We start from the raw sequence: 22,184 nt of genomic DNA on the forward strand, positions 1-22,184 counted from the left end.
GCAGACAGACAACAGTCGTGCATGATTGTGCACACAAACAAACTGGGAATGAAGTAAATCCAATTACAGAGAACAACAGGGGGGCACATAAAACAATACGGTTGTTACACCTTCAATATCAACAGTATTAACAATGCCTAGCCATTACAAATGGAAGAAAATCAGTAATAGGAATTTGATGATTGCAGACTGTTTCTGACTGAATTATTGTGTTTTGTTCATATGAAATGATCTTACTTAATTAACAGTGTTGAAGCTGAGTCCTGGGTGTTTGCCTTTGAAGTCTTGCCCTCTGCATAGAGTTGGAAAATGTGTCTCATCTTTGCAGTTTTCTACAGTCTGTGCCTTGGTAGCACGCTCACTCTGATCACGATTCAGCTGTTGGCCAAAAACAAAGAAAACAGAGAAACTCATTACTGCTCTTCTGGCCTTCCAGTTGGATTTCTTTTCTCTTTTTTTAGGGTGGGGGCTGCACAAAGTTTTTTCTGCAAAAAGAAATAAAAACAACATATGACACTTAGTCATGTCTCATAGGGTGATATACATAAGTCTGACGTAGCTCTGGGAGTTGGCTGTTCATTAATATAGATTTGCCTTAATTCCTTTCACATCCTGTTTTTGAACAGTTTTTAATTTTTAGAACATTTTCTCCATGCATTTGTCTTTTCAGTGACCTTGAGATCAGTAAGTCCATTTTTACATTTATACACTGATAACAGGGTAATGCACAACTGACAGCTGCTTAGCTTTAGATTCTGAAATCTATATTTGGGCAGGGCAAACACAGCCCTACCTCCCTGATTAATCTGTCTCTGTCACATATCTCAGTTGTATTTCTCTTTATCAGATCTGGGCCCAAGTTGTGCCTTCATTGTCTGTCTCTGTTCTGCCAGAAGTGGCCACTGGACAGACATTGGTAGGCAGAGGTCTCATACTCTCTCATCTATAGCCAGGCAGAGGTCCAGATAATCCCTATAGAGGCAGCAGATCACTGTCTCTCAGTGGCTCAACAGCACCAAACTAGGAAGGCTGATAGGAGGAGTAATTAGTGCTTAACAGCACACTTGGTGTGTCTATGGGGGAGAGGGGGGAAAAGAAAAAATGAGACAGAATAGAAGCAGTGGAAAAGGACAGATGGAGAGAGAGGGCTTGTCCTTGTAAAGTCGCCATGCTCCCTTAGAAAACCTAGAAAAGTAATTGCATATAAGGTGGGTTTTTTTGCAGTTCTCATTAGCAAAATGGTCTCCCACAGGGTAAAGGTTATGAAACAGAATTCAGGTTATAAGGCAATATACTTATAGTGGCTCTGCTATTGTATATTAGCCTTATCCTTATGCTCACATGCATGCATCTATGCATTCAGTTAGTCTGTCAGCCTGTTGACCTCAGCACATAGTTGCAGAACAGCTGTTCCTTCAAAAGTTTTGGTGCATGTGTAGGTCAGCGCTTACTGTGTCTTTTATTAAGTGTGTCCCTCAGTCTGATTCTGTCCTCTGAATGTCCTGTGCTGCATTTGTTACTAAGTGACAGCCCTGGACATCGAGGTCAGAACACCAAGGCCACTGAAAACTTCCTGCTGTCAGAAGTTTTAGACTTAGGACAAATTATAATTGGTGATGTGATTTTTGAGAGACACAGAGATCTTTTGTTTTAAACCAAAGCAAATATGTAAATGTGCAACATTTGGTAATGGGTTGTGTGTTTGGTTTGTCTTTTATTTTGTACACTTCCTTGTAGTGTTTACCTCTTTGTCCAAATACATGATGAATTTGATAGTAATATTCATGGTTAAGCTGTTTTGAGAAATTTTTTGAGTGTATTTTGAGTTCGTAAAACATTTCTTCTTATTAAATTTTAAAGAAAAAACTCTCAAGGGCTTTACTTTTCAGAGCAGCAGCTTTACTAAAATAATTTCTCCCTCATGTATTAACAGTTTTTTTTCTATAGTATATCAACAACTGCAAAATGTAATAAATACAAAACACTCATCTCCTTTTCCACTTAAGGGTGGCTGTTGATCAGGAGGTAGTGTGGGGGTGGATCGATGTCCTGTCTGCATATCTAAGTGTCCGTGAGCAAAATACTTGTGAGTGTTTTTGCTACTTGGACTGTATAAAAAAACGATGTTTGCAACCACCATTTATTATGTGAAGGCTGTGTGAAGGCAGGAATGGTAGTAGGAGGACCCAATGTGCAGACACTCGGAGGCAGAACATGAACTCAAAAGGGTAGCAAAACTAAGACTCCAAGGTAAACTTTACACAAACAGACCACACAGCAAGATAAGGGTAGATCGCGACACCGACAAACTGAAACACAGGGAGGGAGCAATCAGGGAATGGGCAACAGGAGGGAAACACAGCTGGGGCAAATCAGGCCTAACAAGACAAAGGAAGCAAAACCAGATGCATTTACATGAGACATGGACTTTCAAAGTAAAACAGGAAACATAACACAGACTGAGCTTACAGACACAGACTCACAGGCAGGCACTACAACAGAGGGAACAGAGACGTGGGACCAGGGCAGACACAGACACTGACTGGACACGGGGATATAGCAACTAAGGATTACACAGAGACATAAACCATAAGACAGAACTCTAACAAAGAAACCAAAGACTAGAAATGATAAATAATATAATAAACTCAAAACCCTGGGTCAACAACCCAGGCATCCTAACACCATGATGTTTCAGATTGAGCATTTTTGCATTTTACTTCTCAAGTGAGAGGTAAAGTCTTTTTTTACTACCAGTCTTCCTCTGCTGCCCATGCATAAGAACTCAAGTTTAAGAGATTATTTTTTTAGACCTATAAACTATGCCCATCTTTTGGATAGTTTACGGTTTGTGTGACTAGGTGACTATAATAGTGTAAAGCAGTGGGTCACCCAAAATGCAAAAGATTCTCAGTTTGAGAGTGGGAGGAGACACACACCCGGAAAGCTTGTGTTGGAAATAGCATCCACCATAATAATATGTATCAGATCAAATATCTGGATCCATCCATTGTGGTGACCCCATGTGAATAAGGGAACAACTGAAAGATGATGAATAGTAGTATAAAGCACTTTAAGTGGTCAAAAATAGACAAGGAATCTATAATGCCAGACCTTTTATTTCAGTTTAAAAAGGCCAGTTTTCTGAGTTTCATGAACTGAAGTTGTGAAGCAACTAGAAGTTATTGTACTCTGTTGCAACACAGTCACTGACATTAAGGTCACTTGGTTTCGAGGGAAACAAGGGACAAGGAGTTTGATTTCCCTGTTGGAGTCAGGACCCTTGAGAAGTCTTTACCCTGGAAAACCAGTGAAGAGAAATGCTTTAATAATCACACTTTGATTAGACTTCTACTCCCAAAACATCTAACACAATTACACCGATTAACACAGGTAATTAAACTCCTAAAGGGATGCACACATCTGTTTGTTGTGGTTTTTATGAGTTGAGAAACAGAAGCGTACATGTTACTTTATCTGTAGATAAAGTCCATTAGTAGTTAGAATTTCTCACAAGTGAATACGGGTATGTGTTCAGGTACAAGATATTGCAGAATTGTCCACCAAAGGATTTTATTTAATCTATGTGGAGTTTATTAAACAGAATACACGCAACCAACTGATCCATTTTTGTGAGACAGGTGAGTGAAATGACTATTGAGGGATACCTGAGTTCAACTGATGTCAGCAGGAGTTTGAGGTGGATTACTTATACGACTGTCACTCTGCGACAACCAGGTGAATCATAGAGCGGTGAGAAGACGAAGAAAAGGCAGAGTGATGGACAGGGAGGGGGAAAAGAGGAAATGGAGAAAGGAGGAATGTCAGATCTGGTGCATTGGAAGTGATCTTGGCAGGAAACCCAAGTTACCATAGCGACCTGGTGAAAGCTCTGCAGCAAGAAGCAAAAGAAAGACAGAGAAAGAGAGGAAGAGAGACCTTGAGGTATTGTCTCTCCCGCTGCATTGGTCTTTTATAGTAATATTTTGAGCATGTGTGGCACTTAATTAATGTGTATGAATACACGTGTTTGCCACAAGTGCACGACTGACTGTCAATACTCAATGCTTATTGACATCATTTATGTATTATTTATCATGACGATAATGGAAAAGCTTTCAACTATTACTTCATCTGTTCCATTATTAAAGGCCAGTGAAGTAAATCAGGGTCCCGTTAGGCTCATCAGTGCCTAGCTCCACAGTCTGGCAATCCCTGGTTGAAAGGATATGAAGCAGAACTACATGTCCATTTTATATGAGTGCAGGCTTTGTATTGTGGATAGTAATTGGTAGTCTTTGATTAGCTGGACTGCTAGGAGTGATGACTTTAATGAGCTTATTCACCAGCGTGAAGATTCAGATAGGGATTCTGCCATAGACAACCGAGGGGATAAATGAACAAATACACCCACCCACACACACACGCACATATACACAGCATACAGTATATATCCGGATCACATCATATGAAGCTACATTAGGTATTTAGGTTGTTTTTCAACTTGTGGTAGTGTAGCTGTTGTTATGACCTTTAGTTAGTTTGTGTGTACATGTTTGTTCATCGTGGCAAAATGTGATACTGCAGCGAGAACTACTACTGACTTTGACAGGTGTTAAAACATCTGTTTTTGTTTGTTACCTGGCACATTTTGTCAACATGATTTCACCAGAATCGAGTAAGACGCAGTCGCTAAGGTTTACAGGTGTGTAGAAGCTCAAAGTAATAGCCTCTTTACTTTAACGCCCCTCCAGCATATTTTTTGTAGCTTAACACATTGAAACAGCACCTGTTCTGATTCCAACACAAAGCTGTTTTTGATTTACTCTTCTGCCACTATTTTCCAATGGTGAAAAAAGTATTCATATCAGTTACAAAGGTAGCAAAAATGCAAGTCTGCTAACTGTCACATAAATGCAGTCACCAAAAATGAAAAGCCTGGCACAATTAACCCCCAAAATTCTACCAAAGTACAGTATTTAGAGCGACGAAAAATAAAAATTTTAATCCAACTTAGCCACGTTCCTATAATTGGAGCTTAACACCTCTTCTTTTCAGGCTGAAAAACAAAAGCTTCTCTTGTCCAAGAGCACATTTTGGTTCAGAAATATTCCTTTGACAAATTTCCCTCTCTTTCTCCTTTATTCTCAAAGGACGTCTGGGTACAAAAAGCGTCCTTTGCCCTGTCTGTCACCCTACTTATCATCTAGGACTCTCGTGTCATTGCGCTTGCGTCTCTCTGTGATTGCGTGGCTGTTATTGAATGTGCTGGTCGACATTGCTGAAGGCTTGCTTTGTTTGTATGTTCTGGAGACGCTTAGGAAATGTCAATCAAATTTCAGTTGGCACTACATGACTTCATGTGAGCTTGTATTTGTTGAGTTACAAGAAGTCACCTTTTTACACAAGCAAGGATGGGTGGGTAATAAATCATTCCCTGTTCAATCACAACGATTTGAAACGATTTCCATTCGACTTCCTGTTCTCTTTGTGTGTCTGCATGGTCAAGGTGTTACTCATGTAGTACACGCCTTGTGTTACTCAAGGAATGTTTCTTTTTTTTAATGTGGACTAAAGTCCATAAAAATTAATCACGTTTTAAAAGGACTACCGCGTTTTCACAAAATTAAGATAAGTCAATGCAGTGTCCTCATAAGAATTGGATACACAGGTGCATACAAGTGTGTGTGTGTGTGTGTGTGTGTGTGTGTGTGTGTGTGTGTGTGTGTGTGTGTGTGTGTGTGTGTGTGTGTGTGTGTGTGTGTTTCTGTCAGTGTGTAGTGTAGTGACATCTGGCACCACATGTGAAAGAGATTAAACATTTCCCACAAAAATCTCATTTCTCTCCCGGGCTCTTTTCCAATGTATTTGTCACCATCGCAACAAATCAAACAATGCTGCTGAAGTTCCAATGAGAGTATTCAGTCCAGCCTTTGCCTATGTGTCTCTGTATGCTTGTGACTTTTCCAAGAAATCACTCAAAGTCCTCTTCAAACGTTTTTTGTTTTTTTTTGTTTTTTTTGGGAATATTAAATGGTTTAGACTGAGAAAGTGGGCATGGAAAAGAAACCCAAACAGAGCACTGGCAGAACAGAAGATCTATACAGAGAACCCCAAACTTGGTAAGCAGACAAGCAAATGTTACACTGATTAACTTATCACCACAGATATTACATTACTGTAATATATTAGTAATATATTGTATAGGTTACCCTTGTGGTGGCAAAACAGAGGTTTCATGTCTATGCTATGAGACCTATTATGGGTCCTGTTATGTCTGGTATGGGGTAGTTGGTAGCAGATTGTTTGGATCTTGTGTGGGAAATTATGGTTCACATGTGGTAGAACATGGGGAGTCTGTGACCAGCTTCAGATGCCCCAGTGTCCGATACAGTCCTGATCAAAAAGTTTAAGATTACTTGAAAATAAATAAAAAATTCACTGCGGCATGCTTGACACAAGCGTTTCCATGAGGTGAGTGGGAACATTTCTCCAAGTAGTGAAGACAGCCGCACCTACCTAGGGCATCTACTGTCTGGAACCATTGTCCATTTTTGTAAACTTCCTTTACAATCCATCCCCAAAGGTTCTCAATTGGATTTAGATCAGAGAAACATACAGGATGTCCAAAAGAGTCATCTTATTCTCCTGGCAGAAGTCCCTTGTCGTGCAGGCATTGTGTACTGTAGCATTGTCCTGTTAAAAAATCGAATCATTACCACAGAGACGAGGACCACCAGTCATGAGGGATGCTCTCTGCAACATCTGGACATAGCCAGTGGCTGTTTGACCCCCCTGCACCTCCTGAAGTTCCATCATTCCACTGAAGGAAAAAGCACCCCAGACCATTATGGCTCCCCCTCCACTGTGGCACGTAGAAAACATCTCAGGTGGAATCTGTTTGTCATGCCAGTAATGCTGGAAACCATTAGAAACATCAAGGTTACATTTTTTCTCATCAGAGAATAAAACTTTCTTCAGCCTTTCAATGTCCCATGTTTGGTGCACTCTTGAAAAGTCCAAAGTTCTGTGGCGGTCAAGGAAAGAAGGCTTTTGAAGACATTTTTTGTTTTTGAAGCCCTTCAGTCTCAGGTGCCGTCTGATGGTTATGGGGCTGCAGTCGACACCAGTAATGGCCTTAATTTGGGTGGATGATCGGGTGTCTTGACGGACAGCCAGTTGGATCCTCTGGCTCACTGCTGGTGAAATGTTTTTGGGTCTTCCACTTGACTTTTTGTTCCATAACCCTCGGGATCATTTAAGAAATTCCAAATGACTGTCTTACTGCTTCCCACCTCAGCAGCGATGCCGAGCTGTGAGAGATGCTACTTATGCAGTTCAACAATCTGACCACATTCAAAAAGGGAAAGTTTTTTTGCCTTCAGAACGTCATGACAGTGTGAATACCTGACACAAAAGACAATGAATCCACATTTTTGCACAGATTTTGCCTTTTAAAGGCACGTGGTCCTAAACTTTTGATTAGCTGTAAAACAGCCTGTTTCACTTTAAGTGTAGTTTTCAATAAACTGCGTGCTCAAAAAAAATATTTTGTCTCACTCCCATTTCTTCTTCTTGCATATTGAAGCTCTACTTGGAACCTTGTTAAGATCCAACAATACAAAATATGATTTTCTTTTTGCCATTTTTCAAGTGGTCTTAACTGTATATGTGGCACAAATGGTTTGCGAGCTACACTTGCTTGTGTTCTTGTTTGTCCATCTGCCACCTACAGAGAAGAGCAAAGTTTTAAGTTACGAAAAACTAAAAGAGAAGCTGAAAAGTAACCACTGCAGCCACTGTCTGCAGTATTCAGCGTTCCACTGACACAACATCATCCATGTCAAGCACCATGCACTTAGGATTTTGTAGGGCTAGGTGGAAGCACTATCTCCTGGGCAGATAATTCTACAAATGGATAGAACTGTGATTGGATAAATTAAGTATTATTGGCTGAAGGGCAGGGTGGTGGATCTGACTTGCTCCAGAACACCCTGTGGAGACTCAATTGGATTGGGATCTGGGGAGTTTTGAGGTCAAGTCAATGCCTTGGGCTCTTTGTTGTGTTCATTGAACCATTTTTCCACAGTTTTTGTGTAGCAGAGCCAAAGACTGTGTATAACCAGCCAATATGATGCCACACATTGCTTCTCAAACCCCCATTTTGAAGCCTCAAAATGTGAGTTCAGTCTGCCGCAATGTAGGGGTTTTTTTGTTGTTTGTTTTGTTTTTTGAAAGGGAGAAATGGGATATAGAAAAAGTAAAAAAGCTATTTAGAGACATTACTTGATTAGGGGCAGGAGTCATATCTAGAAATTCGCATCAGTGTCAATAACAAAAATGTGCAAATCTTCGTATAGAATATATGGCAGACAGTATAGGTGTTTCTGTATAGTGCTGAGAGGGTATTTATGTGGTGCAAGTGATCACTTATTTCCACTCAGCAATCATTACAACGCTCACTTTCATATTGCGCTGATAGTTAGTATTGATCGGGTCTTTCTGTGTGTGAGAGATATGAAACTAACAGAAAAGCTGCAGGGTCTCCATGGAAACTAGTAGCCATGCTTCTCCACCTTATGTTAAGGGGATTCTCATTCAAGAAAAAACACAATTTGACATATTGACCTGTGACTTCTAACTCTCAGCTTCACAGGAGCATAAATGCTTGTGTTTGTATTTTTGTCCCCCCGTAATACAATCACATAACCTGAAATTGAAATTGTTTCAACTGAAAGGTGGCTCAGCCAAGCTCTGAACGGTTACCTTAGAAAATAAGTCCAACTATCACACACATCCAGTAAGCTATTGCTTTTTGTATGAATGAAATTCAAGAAAAGAAATTTGGGATGAATGACAGATCTATACAAAGTATGAATCTTCAGTCTGTTGGCTCTCAGTTACAAAGCACACACACACACACACACACACACACACACACACACACACACACACACACACACACACACACACGCCAAAACAAAAACATGGGGTGGAGACAGAAGATTACTGGCAGCTCCTCTTTCATGAGCGAGTGTTTGTTTTTATGTCAATTAACAAAACAAGGGTTCAGCATAATGAGGCTAATGAGGAAGCACATCATTTGGCCCAGCTACTTTAACGATCTGTCAGTGGAGACGCAAAACACACACACATACACACATTTTCTACGCATTGCAAGTAAAGGTCAGTAGAAAAGCTGATTTGAGTTAAAGCTGAAACCATGTATTGAATTTGTTTGATTCGCTGAATAACACTCAAATCCCATTTTTCCACAGCCAATAGCAAACACTTGGACATGGTTTACAAAAGAAATGATTTCGAACCAATGACAATATATTGAGTAAAGATTGTAATCCACCAAGATCGAGCGACTTGATTATTTAAATTATTAATCAGTCTGAGTCATCATAACTAATAATGACTGTAATCAGTCTTTTTCATGGTTGGTGATAAGTACTCTCCATTTCCATTATCATCATCATGGGTATGGTTGTTCCCTGTAGTGATGCGTTGAAGTCTGATGCTGGTGATAAGCCTAATCAGGCAATTATTACTGGTGTAGCAAGAGACTGTGTGTGTGTGTGTGTTTGCATAAGTGCATGTAACTGAATTTGAATGTGTCATTAAGAGTTTGCACAGACTTGCGTAAAAGCCTTTAGTGACAACCATGTCAGAGTTGGTTCAGGTCAGCGCTTACAGTGACGGTGGGTTTGCTCAGGAAAAACGAGCATACATTCTTGAAGCTCTTGTAAGAACTAAGAACTAAGAGAACCTTTAAAATAGTTCATAGAGCATAATTATTATTAATTAGTTTAATCAGTTCTAATTCATCTCTAAATTCAGTTCAGGTGGCTCTCAGAGGGGTCCAGGCTCATCTGCAGGCACCCCTTTTATGCATTTTTCTGCAAACCACTGATTTGCTTTTATGTGAAATGCAACTGATCTGGAAAAGGTTCAACAAAATGCTTTGTTCACCACAAAGTGAAAAATAGACTTTATTCATGTAACTAAACAATAAAATAAACTTAAAAAGCAAGATGACCAACAGTCTGTATTGCTTGCTAAACTCACAACCCACATGAATAGGGTTCTTTCATAGCCAACCATACTGTCAGGTTGCTACATATATTTACATAGTACATCCTTGATGTGGGCCAGACACTGAAATCTAGTCAAATGTGTGACAGCAGGTGTATTCATGGTGGTTTGTTCCTACCTTTCTGTTTGATTGCTGTTTCTGTGTTCTGCATGACTGAACACTGAGCCAAACAGTAACACCACTTTTCTATCTTTGTGCACAATACACACACAGGCACAAACACACACAGAGGGGGGAAAAAAGTACAGTCCAATTTATTTACACCACCAGCTGTTCTCACCTCTCAAAACGGGCTATCAGAAACACTTCAGTGTGTCGGAGACAAGATGAACACAAAATTGAATCTCTTTTGCATTAATTAATCCAAGCTCCTTAATAAATATGAAAGGAAGTGACAACACAGATGGGAAAATGGCTGTTTAAACACAGTGACATACTATATCCAAATATTGCAAAGTGAGTAAATGGTTAACATGGGCCCCTTTGGCCACACAGCAACAGTTGTGAGCCTGGGCATTTTTTCTGGGTCTGACCTTCATTTATCAGGTTGTTTATTCACCGAGGACTACACAGATTCCAGCCTGGCAGCATGGATGTGAGAACAGTTGATGATGGATTAACAGAGGAAGACACTTGGATCGGTTTAAAGCCAGGAGATGAACTCTGTGATTTGGTTTGTCCCGCTTCCCTCTAAAAGCTGCCACTTTCATTTCTGCTCCGGTTCTCATTTTTTGACACTCTATCCGTCAGCCCTCTGTTATTTTAAAAAAATTTAAGCAACACATTTTCCATATTTATTAGCCCTTTATCTTCATCCTCAGCCACATATTCACAAGCAACCAGAGCCCCATCTCTCTTCTAATCCTGTTATCTGACTTTATATTACTTGGTTTCTTTTCCATTATTTGTTCAATTTTTTTCTCCACCTTCATAAACAATTAATTTCTTCCTGCCAGGTGCAAGTCATATATTTCCTTCCATTTCTCCGCCCTTGTGTTCCTCATCTGCATGCTGTTCGCTCTTTATGCTCCTTTTCTTTCTCCATTCATTAATTCTTTCTTTCTCCGCGTCTGTGTTTTGAGTGGTTGTGTGTGGAATATAAACCTCACAGAGGAAAGATGTCATCTGATACAGTGTTTCCCCAGTTAGCTGTGATCAATGTGTCTTGTTGTCATGCTTGCTTCTCTTGACATCACAACAACTGATCAATATCTTTAGTATAAACACTCCCTGCTAACACTAACCTTCTCAATGCGTGTGCTCACAGATCAGTCACAGTTGTCCCACTCCATTTACATCCAACCCATTGACAAAAGAACCAGTAAAGAGAAATAATGCAACACGCCAGCTATAATTGAAACTGTAATGAAGGAGTAGCCCATTCACTAAAATGTAAAGGACTGAGGCTGCTGTATTGTTTGGTCTTAAATTGGAAGAGCTTGTTGAAGGGATGTTCAGTTTGGAGTCAGTTTTAAACTGTGTGAAATGTTTATATGTAACTATACATTTACTATAGACTAGTGTGCAAATGTTTTGGGCCACCTTCAATTGATTTTTATTTGAATGGGAAAATAGAAAATAGGTGCAATAATTTATTGAGAAGTGCAAACATAAAAAAGTGATAGTGTACAGTTCTACCAAGCTTGAAAGTCAGTATTTGGTATGACCAACTCTCCCACACTGTTTCAATACTGTTTGGGAAGACCAATCCATGATCCTACTGATCGGAAGGTCGGTGGTTCGATCCTTAGCTTCCCCAGTCTGCATGTCAAGTATCCTTGGGCAAGATACTAACCCCAAACTCCGATGCGTTCATCGGAGTGTGAATGCGTGTGAATGCAGGTTAGTTTGCACTTGTGTATAGAAGTGCTTGTACAAGTGGTGAATGAGGGTTATATATATGTTATAGAGCGCTTTGAGTACTCTGGGAGAGTAGAAAAGCGCTATATAAGAATCAGTCCATTTACCATTGTGTGTTTCTGCATCCAGATGTACTTTTACTGTCCTGGTTGTGTATTTGAGATCATTGTCATTCTGAAACATGAAACTGCTGCCAATCAGACCCTTCCCAGATGGCATTGCATGGTGGATCAAAATTGACAAGATCCCCAACCCCACTGGCTGACATACAGCCCCAAAGCATGACAGAGCTCTTACCATGGTTTATGGATGGCTGAACAGTAGACACTTTTTTACCTTCCTGACTTCCTCCCTATATACATGGCTTCTTGACAGCCACACTTCTAGAGAGACCATTTTAGATGAGGCTTCAGCAAAAAGCAGATGGATCAGCTCGCCAGATCTCAGGTCCTGTGTTAGGACTTTACTGTATTTTCTCCTATTTCCGAAGAACATGGCCTTCAGATGAGTTATTTTCATTTAAGTGGCTTAACAAACAAGCAAACAAAACATTCCTTTGAAAATGATCAGGTACAAGGACTAGACTAAAAGTGAGTGAAAAGAAAGCCAATGTCCAAAGAAAACTTTGGAAGACCTTCAGAAAGCCTGGGGAACTATTACTTTGCTTGTAGTGTGTCTACATATTTTCTTATAGCCATACTACAAGATAGTATATCTCTTTGAAAGTAAAATATAAAGACATGAGGGTGACTCATGACTTCTCCGTGGTAATTACAATAACTCGATTATATTTTTAAGGATATTCATGAGATCCAAAACGATATCCTTAATCCATCCATTAACAGTCAGCAGTTTAGATTCAAGTATAACTTATAGGACTATGGTATAATATACAGAATCAGGCTGATACTTTGTTTTTCTCCCCTAAGTTCAGGGCATTGCTCCCAGTGATCTGAAAATAGACACGTCTGTGCAAACTCTGCTCCTCTCATGTAGCCACAGTTTGTTCTGACACTCATGTGATTGAGCGGCACTCAGCTTTGACATGTGAGGAAGCGTAGCATTGTTCAGAAGAAGTTTACAGCTGTAGATGAAAGCAAACAGTGAAGTGTGCTGGAAGAAAATTCTCTACTGTTGCAACACCATCAATGTGTATAAAGAAATGAAAGACCGTGAAACGAGAACAAGCAGCAAAACAAATGAAGAGAGGAGGAAGTAAATCCCTCGGATGGACCCAGACCCAGACCATCAGGTCAGAGACAAAGACAGACACATACAATCCAGGTCTCCAAAAAATACAAGCTAGCTAAAAGGTGTGTCTTATTGTGTTAACTAATTATTCTGGAAAGTGATTTAGTAGTCATTAAAATGTGTTCAGAGTTGGCAAATTGATGACGATTAATCTCATAAATCATGACACACCACTCTCTCCTAGATAAACTACCATCATAAGTTGAATTATCTGTATTGGTATCGGCAATACTGGTCCTGTGTTTACTTGGCATCTGATTGATACCAAAAATTGCAGTATCACACACCACTACCATCTCTGTAACTGTATAAGTTGTTTTTTACAAGAAGCAATTTCAGTCAAATGGCAAACCATCAGTTCCCTAGTGCCAATTTTAAGTTAAATGTATTTCTTTAAATAAGAAAATTGATACACACATATTGTTCCACTGTGCCATTTAATATTATAGTTTATAGAATCTATGGTATATTCTACTATGTTTGATATATCACACACAATGTGATAAAACCAAGATTTATGATGTCATCTACTGATCCCTCAAATTCTATGGGAAACTGTCACATGCATAGATGCAATTGTGGAAGTGCAGCATCCATTCATTCATCTTTCAAGCTCACCACTTGATAAAACTAACTTCAGACTATCGCACACATTTATTTCCTCTCCATTTGCATCTCCTCTCTCCTCACTCCTCAACTCCACAAAGTGCAATTAAGGAAATGGAAGAGCCCTCATCAGAGCAGAGTTGGAGCCATTTCTCCGTCATGGTGATAGACAGGATGAGAAGAAGCATGAGTTGGCATAGAAACAACCAAATGTGATCCATCTGTATCTTAACCACTTATTCAACTCAAGGTTGCATCCTAGTGTAACAAGCACGACAACTTCATGTTCCACACTCTTTTTGTGAGTACACTGAGTAGTTCATATCAGCAGAAAGGTACAAAGGTTTAGACACATCTTGTCTTTGCACTGCTTTCTGGGCAATGGTTCAGCACAGATCTGTAGAGATGACGAATCAGAGAGAGAATCGAGTACAAGAGGGGAAAGGAGGTGAATTGGTGGGGTGGAGGTGTCCTGTACAACTGCCCAGTGTGCTGCCCACACTGCCAAGGGAGCACAGAGGAATGTCTGTATCCGTGTTTATCTTAGTGGTCCCATGTGTCTAAATGAGCAGCAAAGGACCAATGTGCCACATCACAAGATCTGTTGTCGGGGTTCTGCAGCCAAGGCTAACACTGGGCTCTCAAAGCCATCTGTCTCCATATACTAACCACTCAGAGAGCAAACCTCTGCCCTCTGTTGCTTTATGCAGCCAGAGTTTAGCTGAATACTAAAGGCTTGATATGCTAATGTGACATGGTGTGAATTTCAATCATTTGAGTAGCTATGAGATAGTTGAGAGGGCATTGTACTATGGTCATTATTGTGTTTAAATGGCATCATATTCTCCTGCAACCCACCTCATTGCAGGCTGCCTTCAGGCCCAAGGCAATTATAATCGCTGGCAGAATCAAGCACATGCTTTATATATGACCCTCCAATAACCCCATGTCTACATCTGATAGTCAAGGTCATTCATTCTCATTGTTCTGCTCTGGTAAGCATGAACTAAGGCAGTGGCATCAGGCTTTTCTTCAGAGTATGTAGACCGAGGTGCATTGCTTTGAATAAGACGGTGCTGAATGTTGAATTCACTGTATCAATACAGTGGACAGGCTTTGATGGCACAGAAAATGTTGTTGTAATATATTTAGCTTGCCACATCTGTAATCTCTCCATTTAATGGTAGATTTGATTTTCTTGGTTCATTTTGAGTAAAAAGGATATTCAAAATTCAAAATAAATATTTTGTGTGCAAGTATGCTTACAAGATAACAGCTGGAAACCTCATTTTTGGAATGTCCTCTTTTTTGTTTTTGTAATATTGGCATAGGTATTATAAAACTATGTACAGGTAACACCTGGGAATTATTGACTTTGGGATGATCCATCCATCCATCCATCCATCCATCCATCCATCCATCCAGACATGCTTATCCTTATCAGGATCGCAGGGATGCTGGAGCCTTTCCCTTTGGCATCATCTTAAAATACAAAGATGTATTCATGTGTTCTCCTGTTTTACTTTGTCACACTCTTGAGCACAATATCACAGATACACACCCAGTCACCTGCTTGAAACAATACCGTGCATTCAAAATCTTTAGAGGCTAGTACATTTGTATTTTTCCAACTTAGTCTCTTTGATCTGACAGTAAGTTGAAGGAAGAGGAGATCAATGACTTAAGCTGTAGGGTGTACGGTATACAGACAGTTAGCTATTTCACTTCCTAAGGTGAATTTTATATTTATGAATCTTTTAGAGCAAACCACCTTCAACCTCAGGGAAAACAGAATGCTAAGTCAACTGTGAAGAAGGATCCGTTTTTTAAACTTTGATTTATTTATTTTATTTCAAGCTCACCCGGCTGCGGCGTTATATCTTTTTCATTCTGGGATGTTTTCGTAGACACTGTATTATTATAAATGAGAAGGAATTTGTGGATATGTTTAGACTTTACTGTTGCAGTATTGATGCAGAAATATTGGTAAAGAAATACCAAATATTAGAACAAAAATTCATATGAAAAATACGTAGTGAGGTAACTGTGACTGCATCAGCAATTCAAACTGATTTCTTCAGCTGGCACCAGTTGGAAGTAATGGTAATATAATGGGAAAACATATCTTTAGATTTGCTGGATGGTAATATGCAACTAAAACAGTTCTTCCGGGAAGATCCTGTAAAAAATCTGGGATAATTGCTGCATTAGTTTTCTCCTTTTTTTTTTATTCACCTAAGAATTAAACTGGTGATAAATTAACTCAGTGATGTTATCCACTGGCTTTTCAAATTTAAAATGCCTCTGCTCTTATTCTGGTGGGGAGTGGGTCCATCACCAACTCTCATTTCTACATGCCTTTCAGATATAGCCTCTTTTTTTACTTGGTAAGGTTATTAGCTAATTTCAACTTCAAAGGCAAGATAAACAATTACTAATGCTGACTGTTTGGACATTTTACACTTATTTGGGAATATTAATCAACAGGTTAGCATCGATTGGTCAGCTAACCTTAAAGTGAAGATTAAAGTGAAGTAAACAAATCCTCAGTGTTAATGTCATAATTGTTTTTGGAAATGATGAAGGGGTTTAGTCATTTTGCACAGTCGTTTCAATATAAGACTAGCTGAAAGTAATTAATTTATTTAATGAAATGCACTTTGTTGTTCTAGAATGAATTGATATCACATTATTAGTTTTTACTGTTAATATTCTTACACTTTAAGAATGAAATAACACATATGTGTCAAAGTCAGACACAGTTCTAATTTTTTAAATTAGTGACAGTTGCAATTTGATACAACTTCATACAATGGTTTCTTCTGATATTTTGCATGTTGTCTTACTGCACAGCCAGCTGTCACTTCTCATTAGTATAGCAAGGTTGTTACTAAGATGACGGCTGCCACGGAGTGGCATGCATATTGGTTAGATCAAACGGTAGGAAAGTAGCAACGTTTACCAGGAATTTATAAAACAAATAACCATCGAGTAAAATAAATAAAGTTTAAAAAATTCCACAGCTCTTAATCTTGTTAAATTATTCTCTGTCAATTTTCAGCAGTTAGAGCAAAAAGCTTCACATCTTTCATGTACAAATTAGATCAGATTAAATATTTTGGACATATCTAGCAAGCAAAGCATTTTTTCTTGAATAATAACTGCGGACTTATTTATTTACTTATATGCTGAAAAGTAAATAACAACAGCCCAATAAATATATATTTAAAGAAGTTTAAATTAATCACTAAAAGAAACAAAAATATAAATATCTAAGTTTCAATCACACATCCCTAACAGCACTCAGGGAACAAGTAAATACCTCGATTCCATGGATCAATTAGTCCTTTTTTAAACGATTAGCCTATCACCATAAAATATTGTTTGCTTCACAGGGTACTTATAGACTAATTTGATTCGTAACATTATTTACTTACGTTTTTCGACGACTCACAAAATCCAGTCAGCCTCTGACCCCGCCTCCCCCTTTCTATTTCATGATATGGTCTGGTCCAGGTGCACGCGCCCCTAGCAGACGCCGAGTGCTATAACGAAACCTCTCCAGGAGGACAACAGCATGGCTCAGATTAAAGTCTGGGTTTTAAAAAAGAAAAGGAAAAGGCAGGTTGGAAATTAAACTCACAGTAAACTAAGTCCACATGAAAGAAATGACTTGAATTTCCTATTATTAGTTAGCTTACTTCATTCCTAACAACCAGTTACAAGTTTAGCCAACATGCGATGCCAGGCCAGGCAAATGGAACCTCTGGCTCAGGATTAGCTGTCTCTCTCCCATCTCTCCATACGTATACTTCTGACACAGGACCAGCCCCACTGATATCTGAAGGAGGAGGTGAGTTCTCTTATGTGAGCTTGTGAATAAAATTCAGGGACATATTTTAGTTAACTATGCTTTGCTTGAAAATGGATATCCAAAGTGTTATTAAAGCTGTATTTACCAATACCTAATAATATCAATAAAAATGTTTAAGCAATATTAATTTTCTTTACACTTTTTTATATTTGAGAATTTAAACGTTTATCCAAAAGTTTATTTTATACTTCATTTCTATTTGCATTTGGTGTACGGTACCAATCAATATAAAAACAAACAAAAGAAAATCAATAATGTTATAATGAAAAATATTAAAATGTAAACAAAAAACTTGCACATATCTCATCAACCTTAAGCGATTTTTTAAAACGTTTTTTTATAATGATAATAATAATGGATTGCATTTATATAGCGCTTTTCTAGGCACCCAAAGCGCTTTACAATTCCACTATTCATTCACTCTCACATTCACACACTTGTGGAGGCAGCTACAGTTTTAGCCACGGCTGCCCTGGGGCAGACTGACAGAAGCAAGGCTGCCATATCGCGCCATCGGCCCCTCTGGCCATCAACAGTAGGCAACGGGTGAAGTGTCTTGCCCAAGGACACAACGACCGAGACTGTCCGAGCCGGGGCTTGAACCGGCAGCAACCTTCTGATTACAAGACGAACTGCCAACTCTTGAGCCACAATCGCCCCATTTATCTAAGCAAATTAGTGATCTATGTCTGCACAGTGTTATATTTTTAGTGTTGGTATGATTTACAGTGTTAAAGTGGTGGGGCCCAAATTTATATTTTTTCCTCAATCCCTGGTTGGCCCCTGGTTGAGAGTACCCCGTTATGTTACATAAACCTTATCTAACTGCTGTTCTTTACTCAAGCATCAGAATTATTCAATATTTTTAGATTTACTCTCACCATTAAAATGTGTGCCTACCTAAAGCTGTGAAGTGACCCCGATTTTTTTTTTTTAAAGCCATGTGCACAGGTGTATTCAAACATTCATAGACTCCTTACCATGGTTAATTTAAATAAGGCATGGTATTTGCTTTTTATGGATGTATTTGAATAGTTGCTGGATCTAAACCTTAGCGGAACAGCAGTAACAGCTCAGATGTTCTGTCTCTGTGTGTGAAGCATTAGATAACTGTTAGGTCACCCACATTTTGGCAACAAATGATACATTTGGCTCAAAATCGTCCCTGACATTCTATGTGTGTTGTCACTCCATGACACTTAGCTCCCTGCCTGCATTGATCTAGCTGAGCTTGTCAGCTGTTATTTGATGACTCAGAAAAATGTTCATAATTTGGGGCTGCCGTGTTCATTGTGACTTGCAGAACAAGGCACCGAGGCATGGGTTGACTTTTCGTTTATTATTAGATAGCTAGAAGGTGTGCTTACATTTTGGTTTCTGTAAACGTACGCAACTGCATTTCTTTAGATAGTTAGGCAGGTTAAAGGCAGAGTTTAAGGCAAAGGTGCAATCTATTTCTACTCTTCTTCCTGATCAATTAATTCGATTATTTTTGGCAAATAATCAATGATCTTTACCTTTTCGGACAAGTATAGATTAGCAGATATGAAGTAAAATAATGTCAGTGTTAAATGTTAATCGATACAGGGAATACAGTTCGCTGTTGAGTTTCCAGAAAAAGTGCACAGGGAGGAAACTTAATGGCACTATCAATCACTGTAACAAAATCTGCGAGACAATCTTTAGTCCTAGGCTTAGAGGGTTTTAATGAGATCATTGGACGGTGAACTATCACTAAATGCCAAATGCACTTTAGCTAAGCATATCATCACAGGACTGTGAATGTATGCTGCGGTATTCATGTCATGGTATGTCCTGTGCCAGGTTGTGTATTGTCACAGCCCAGATGAATAGCAGTACTGAAGTACAATGTAGGTAGGCAGCCATTCTGTCTATGTCTTATTAAATGGTTCAGTGCTGTGCTCGGCGTTTCTTAGCTCTCTTCTGTGTTTGATATCTCATTTGGCATTCCCTCTGTGCACAACCCTCGTTATCGTATTCCTATGGAGTGCACTGGCATTTGACACGCAGACACCAAAGACTCTAGCAGCATTACAGATCAACTGCCTTGCACAGCAATAGTCTTTCTCTGTCTCATTCGGTCTTTTCCTCTCCAGTCTATCTTGTCACATAGATCTCAAACAGGTGATGGACTTGAAGGGAACCAGAGGATGTCACTTTCCTAGGCCTTAATATAATTACATCATCCTATGTGTCTCTTGAGCGGTATGTGTCTACAGTCTTGAAAATGACCCTGAGGAGAGAAATGTATGCAGCTGTTAGAAAGTGAGCTCTTTGACATTTGAGATTTTTCTCATGTGTATATACTATGATGACATCTGTTGTTGCACATGAGGTTATATGACCCAGTTTCTACAGAAAATGTAACATCTTCTCACTATTACAAGTTGAATTTCTCACGGTTCAGTGCAGTCATTTTGAACTAAAACTAAAGGAAAAAATGTGTGATAAGTATGAAAATTTATTTTTGGCCTCATAATTATCAGAACTTTGTTTTAAAAAATTAGGTTAAGCCTTTAATGCAGGTCAGTTTTTTATACATCCCCGATTCCCAAATTTGTAAGTACAGGTTGTTAAATGAAGGCTAAATTACATTCAGTTTGTCTTTAATGCAATGCAATGCAATCAGCAGGCTATCCTATCCTGAAGCTTATTATCCATCAGACTTTGTCCATTTGTTATGGAGATGTCAAAGATAAGTGAAACTAGACAATATACTTCCACATGCAATCGATATTTACAGCAGCTATGTACAGTGTGCTAACCTTGTCACCTCAGCTGTTATCTGATATCAATATTTATTATAGCTAGGCTTCTTACACTAATATTACCCAATGAACGCTACTTCTGGCATGAAAAATGACAGTGAAGATATCTGCCAGTTAAAATGATGTAAAAAAGGTCCAAAGGATAGCCAACCTTATGCTGTCGATGCATTGACCACTTAATGTATGCAGACGGGTAGGTGCGCCACCTGCTACAGATAGACTCTGATGATACTCTGGAGAGTTGAGGAGAGCTGAGGGCACCGTAGTCTAGTAGTCATTGAAATCCAGAGGTCTACATGCACCCTCGCCCTCACTCTCACTGTTTGATTGCAAAGTTTACATTCCTCAGAGCCAAACAGACCTTTATGCACTTGTGGATGTGAAAACTATATCACCTGTTCAGTGCTGTGTGAGTCACAGGCAAAATATGAAGTTGAGTTTGTACTTTGGGATTGTGGCAAGTAGTACATCTGCATTTTTGCAGATGTTATCAGTGTTAACATCAGATGTTGACATGTGCACTTTTTGGTGGGGAGTTCATATATACTAGTCAGTAGGGCTGCACGATTTTGCATAAAATGGGAATCACGATTTTTTTGCTTAGAATTGAGATCACGATTCTCTCACGATTTTCTTTTCCAGTATAAATATTTATTGCGCTTATTAACTGCACATCAACTTCGTAACATTTGAGACTGAACATAAAAACAATAAATAAACATAAAAACAACAAATGTCTCACATTTTGTCGTTGCCGCAAAATGTTGTACTGCTTGAAATTCCGTCTCCACTGTTGCTCGACACTGCGTGTATAGAGCAGGTAGTGCAACAATAGAAAAATAGTTGCGGGACGGCACTGTGTAGCGTTTGTCTAGGGTGTTGATCATTTTCCTAAATCCCTCGTTTTGCACAGTGTTGATGGGAGCCATATCTTTGGTCAGGTGATAAGTAATAGCCTCCGTAATTTCTTTATGCCTGCGGGAGTTCGACGGGTATAGGGAAGCGCTGTATAAGGTTCCCGTTATTGATGTTTGGGTGGTTGACCGGGACGGATTTTCTCCAGTCACTTTCTCGTCATCCCTGACGTGCTCTCCGTTGTTTTTTTCCCTGCCACTTAACCTATACGGTGGAATATCTTAATTAGTGCTTGAGTTGATGTTGCATTAACACATCTTCAAGCATGTCACTTTGGTGATTGGATCTTTTGCGGCTTTAAAGGAAGAATTAACAGGATTATGTGAACTGCATGTCCTCACCTGGATAGAGAAAAATGTCGACATCATTCCTGTGCACTCTCATAACTCTCTCAAAACTTTGCCTTTCTCTCCTTAAACTCATATGCTTCTTATAAGTTCTCTTCACTGTACTTAACAGTTTTCCACCATAACCCTTTAAAGTATTAATCATGAAATAATTGCCATACAATTCTGTTTTCTTTAATGGAGTGTATTTTGAACTGTCAGAAATTGATTTACATATTTAACTATTAGCATCATATTTGCAACATCCAGCATTGTTTGGTTTTGTCTTGTAATACATTTTTCAATTTATTGCTTAAAAATGCATTGTGCACTTTGATTATGGTTTTCAGTGAGAAACGAAATCACACTGAAAATGTACAAATCTCAAAAACTCAAAAAACACATGTATCAAACATGCTTTATTACGCATTAAGTGTTAAGAGCGCTATTAAGGACTAAGA

At 39.0% G+C, this 22,184-nt stretch overlaps 1 protein-coding gene and 1 long non-coding RNA gene across 3 annotated transcripts in view; one reads left to right on the plus strand and one right to left on the minus strand.

Annotated features, from left to right (window-relative positions):
- shank3a (SH3 and multiple ankyrin repeat domains 3a) overlaps positions 1 to 22,184 on the plus strand; it is a 245,793-nt gene that overhangs the window by 10,837 nt on the left and 212,772 nt on the right. The window contains exon 1 of one of the 2 annotated variants that reach the window (XM_076885709.1): positions 17,238 to 17,672. The exons of the other annotated variant lie outside the window; for it this stretch is intronic. The gene's annotated coding sequence lies outside the window, so the exon portion shown is untranslated. Of the gene's footprint in view, positions 1 to 17,237; positions 17,673 to 22,184 lie in introns of those variants that run through there. 2 annotated transcript variants of the gene reach the window in all.
- LOC143419347 (uncharacterized) lies at positions 218 to 17,615 on the minus strand. The gene is made up of 3 exons (XR_013099302.1): positions 17,521 to 17,615; positions 17,257 to 17,413; positions 218 to 378 (listed from the first exon to the last, which is right to left on the minus strand). It is a non-coding gene; the product is annotated as an uncharacterized LOC143419347 (long non-coding RNA).

Source organism: Maylandia zebra, linkage group LG7 (assembly GCF_041146795.1).
Source record: "Maylandia zebra isolate NMK-2024a linkage group LG7, Mzebra_GT3a, whole genome shotgun sequence".
Lineage (NCBI taxonomy): Eukaryota > Metazoa > Chordata > Actinopteri > Cichliformes > Cichlidae > Maylandia > Maylandia zebra.